A 2107-nucleotide genomic window follows, 5' to 3' on the forward strand; every position below is an offset into this window, starting at 1 on the left:
TCACAAAATTATCTATCAAGATATGGCCTCGAATAAAAAGGAAAGCCGGACACCGACAAAAAGCGATAGAGATAGGAAGAGGGAGGAGAAAAGAAATGGTTGTAATTAGACAACCCTTGCGTTATAGTGAACACATCAACAACGTGATTTGTTTGTACAATGATACCGGGAGAGATTTATATGTGTACGGGCCTATGGTCGAGGAAGTCAAATGTTTTATTCTCATCCACGGAAGGCTATAGGATTGGTTGGTTTAGATGTGTTCTACTAATGGGAGTAGTTCATGCGTTTAGCTTAATGATGTAGATCATGCTTTAGCTAAGAAAGGTAGCCGAAATGAGCCGTGCAAAAGATGGTTCGAGGTCCCCCAGTTGTGTATTATGAATACTTAACCGATTTTTTTGGGCGGCTTAAAAGATAAGTTGTCACTCTCAGTTAAAAAAATAAATAAATAGTCATCTAAATTTGTTGAGACTTTTAAATCAATTATTTCATAAATAGTTTTTTTAAGGAATATTCCATAACTAGTTTGGAAGCTCCAATAAATAAAAACGACGTCTCATATAAAAAAACTATGGAAGAGACGGCTTATTTTTTAAGCCCCTAAAAGAACTGAGCAAATCTCGAATTTAGCCCAGCACCATGGATAGGGGGACAACAATTTCAACTCAGAAAAAAGAGATAATAATCATCATGTATTTTTTTTGAATTCTCAGGGGGGGGGGGGGAACTCCCCCACCTGAATTGTATTCATTTGCCTATAAGGCTTTGCAGCCTGTCGCAAGATAGGTTCAAGTGAACCAGAGGTACATGGGATACAAGGGAGGAGAGATAAAATAAAACAACACAACATACCGGCGACACACAAGGCGCCACACACAACAGGAGAGAACAAGGAGGGAAACACAACACAACACAACAAAGAGCACCGCCGGTGTAATCGAACGGCATCGGCCAGCCGAGACTAAACCAAGACACTGCACCGTCGATGTAATCGAAAGGCTCCACACAACCGAGACTGCACAACGCCGTGACACTACCTGCGTCACGGGGCACATTCGAAGGGTCACACGAGGCCGAGACGACGCCACACCACCTGTGTGCCACCGGCGTCGTCAGGGGGCATCACCAAGCAGACCAAACCACGGCACTGCACCGTCGACGCAATCGAAAGGCACCGCGCATCCGAGACTGCACAACGCCACAACATCACCTGTGTCGGGGGTACATTCGAAAGGACACGTGAGGCCGAGACGACGCCACGGCACCTGTGTGCCACCGGCGAAATCGCAGGACACCGCCTAGCAGAGACACACCAAGAAGCACTCGAGCACGAACATCACCGAAGACACAAACCCACCATCGACCCCCAAGCCGGCCGCAACACCATCAACATCAACCACACCCCACCGACAACCGCCACCCCACGCAAGCCATCGGATATCACCAATAGCCATGGTCTCCAAGACGACGCCTCCAAGGAGGTAGCGACGAAGCTAACGCCGTCATCATCCGATCTAGCAAAACAAGATCTTGGGCTTTCACCCGGAGACACTCTCGAGGGACTTGGGTGAACTGGACTCCTCAGTAACGCCTCCAAGAAGGTGAACGACACCAAAAATGGCGCCGCCGTCACCGGCATCAACAACAATTTTTGCAAGGATTTCTCCAGGAGCCAATCATGACCAAATCGCCTGAGATCCAAGACCTGACACACCTAAGGCCGCCGACGCATGCCACGAGAGGGGAGCAGAGCACCCCCAACTTACCACGAAAAGGAGCAGAGCCCGTCGCCGTGGATCCTGGGACTCCCTCCACCTCCCCTTCCCCCGTACAAGCAAGACTGGCCAGAACAAGAAGCTTGCCATAAGGATCAACACGACACAGTCGCGAACGAGGGAAGGGATGCAGGAGAAACGCCGCCGCCTGCCAGATCTGGAGCAACACGGGGCAGCACCGGCCGCGCACGGCGCGTCACCCGGTCAGCCGCGCGCGCCCCAGCCTCCACACCAGCGCAGCCAGCCACGGGACGCCGCAGCCGAGCCAGCGAGCAGCCCCGTGCCCCCGCGCCCGAGGCACCGCGCCCCAAGCCGCCGCCCAAATCCAC

The sequence above is a fragment of the Triticum dicoccoides genome, chromosome 7A (assembly GCF_002162155.2).
Source record: "Triticum dicoccoides isolate Atlit2015 ecotype Zavitan chromosome 7A, WEW_v2.0, whole genome shotgun sequence".
Lineage (NCBI taxonomy): Eukaryota > Viridiplantae > Streptophyta > Magnoliopsida > Poales > Poaceae > Triticum > Triticum dicoccoides.